Source organism: Chrysochloris asiatica, unplaced genomic scaffold, assembly GCF_000296735.1.
Source record: "Chrysochloris asiatica unplaced genomic scaffold, ChrAsi1.0 scaffold00104, whole genome shotgun sequence".
In the NCBI taxonomy this organism is placed as follows: Eukaryota; Metazoa; Chordata; class Mammalia; order Afrosoricida; family Chrysochloridae; genus Chrysochloris; species Chrysochloris asiatica.
Genome location: NW_006408622.1, coordinates 9,172,915 through 9,175,061, shown reverse-complemented (window position 1 = coordinate 9,175,061; position 2,147 = coordinate 9,172,915). Strand labels below are relative to the sequence as shown.

At 42.7% G+C, this 2,147-nt stretch overlaps 1 protein-coding gene and 1 pseudogene across 1 annotated transcript in view; one reads left to right on the top strand and one right to left on the bottom strand.

Moving 5' to 3' along the window:
* Window positions 1-2,147, bottom strand: part of ZNF569 (zinc finger protein 569) — a 20,070-nt gene that overhangs the window by 4,371 nt on the left and 13,552 nt on the right. The gene's annotated exons all lie outside the window — the stretch shown is intronic.
* Window positions 1,213-1,800, top strand: LOC102814726 (annotated as a pseudogene).

The window sequence follows — 2,147 nt, the reverse complement described above, 5'->3', positions numbered from 1 at the left end:
AGACAGTGCTGGCAGCCAGGAGGCAGGCTTGCAGAATGTGCCCTTTGGTTGTTTAAATTATTATATACTCGAGTGTTTTTGTGTATATTCCTCCCCCCGAAAAAAAAAATCCCAGAGGGAATAGAAGCAAATACTGTTGAATGATGATGCACGAAGGAGATTATAATCATTGCAATGAAACAATGGTGTAAAACTGATGTTTTCCCATGGAAACTATCACTCAATTCACAAACACAAAAAAAAGTCAAGAACTATCTTGAATTGTAATGCTATCTGTGATAGGATAACATCCATATGCCTACCAGGGAGACCAGTTAATAAAGCTATTATTCAAATTTACACACCAATCACTACAGCCAGTGATGATGAAATTGAAGAATTCTACCCAATTCTTCAGTACACAATCAATCAAACATGCAATCAAGATATATTGATAATTACTAGTGATTGGAATGTAGAGGTTGGAAACAAAGATGAAGGATCAGTAGTTGGAGAATACTGCCTTGGTGATAGAAATTATTTGCAAGATGAATTACCTATTCACTGTAAGTATCTTTTTAAAACAACATAAAAGACTACTAAACACATGGATCTTACCAGAACACAGAAATCAAAACTGACTACATCAGTTGGAAGAGAGGTGGAAAACTTCCACGTCATTATCAGCCCAAACCAGGTCAGGGACAGGCTGTGGAGTAGATCATCAATTGCTCATATGCAAATTCAGGGTGAAGCCGAAGAAAATTAAAGTCATGGGAGTCTATGACAGCCAAAATATGACTGTTAACATATTCCACCTGAATTTAGAGATCATCTTAAGAACAGACTTGGTGAACTAGACACTGATGATCAAAGAGCATAAGATGGGATAACATCAAGAACGTCATACAGGAAGACAGTAAAAGGTCATTTTTTCCCCTTTACAATTCTTCATGTAAAAGAAGACAAGAAATAAGGAAAAGACCAAAGTGGACATCAGAAGAGACTCTTATATTTTCTCTTCAGCCAGAAATTCTGAAGCATATGGAAGAAATGAGGAAATAAAAAAGCTGAACAGAGAAGTTTTCCTCCAGCTTTTTGGGTGGTGGCTACCGCTGGGCTCCGGCTCGCAGTCAGCTGAACGCGAGGCTGCGTGGACGGCCCCGGAACCTGACACCCCGCGCACCCGCCACGCCCTGGGCCGATGTCTTTGCCACCCCGTGGGCGGCCCAGATGCAGCCCATCAAGTGTGTGGTGGTGGGAGACGGAGCTGTCGGTAAAACTTGCCCTATTGATCAGTTACACAACCAATGCATTTCCTGGAGAATCCATCACCACTGTCTGAGAACTACTCTGTCAATGTTACGGTAGATGGAAAACCCGTGTATCTGGGCTTATGGGATACAGCTGGACAAGAAGATTACGATCAATTACGCCCCCTCTCCTATCCACTAACAGATGTGTTCTTAATTTGCTTTTCCCTGGTGAGTCCTGCATCATTTGAAAACGTCGGGGCAAAGTGGTACCCCGAGGTGCGACACCTTTGCCCCAACACTCCCACCTTTGTCCCAACAATCTCATCATCCTCGTGGGAACCAAGCCAGATCTGAGGGATGATAAGGACACAATTGAAAAGCCAAAGGAGAAACTGATTCCCATCACATACCCCCAGCCATGGCCAAGGAGCTCGGTGCTGTCAAATACCTGGAGTGCTCTGCACTCACGCAGTAAGGCCTCAAGACAGTGTTTGATGAAGCCACCAGAGCCATTCTCTGCCCACTCCCTGTCAAGACAAGGAAGAGAAAATGCCTGCTGTTGTAAAAGAGCAGAGCCCCTCGTCCTTCCCCACCCACCCAACCCCGAACCCTTTGTAAGCTTTGCTCAAAAACAGTGGAGCCTTTGCACTCAATGCCAAGTTTTTGTTACAGAGAAGTTTCTACATGAAACCACTTTGAACCAATCAGTCATTTCAAAGTTTGGTTGAACTTAAGAATCTGAACTTTCACAGTCGATAAAAATTTAGCTAGAAAACAAGCATTTAATATTAAAGCCTTATTTTTCCAAAGCCCCAATTCTTCCTCAGATTAAGAGTTGCCAAAATACCCTGTGAATTAAGTTGCATTGTTGTGCTATGAACACTAAGCACTAAACTGTTTGGAAGACCTTTG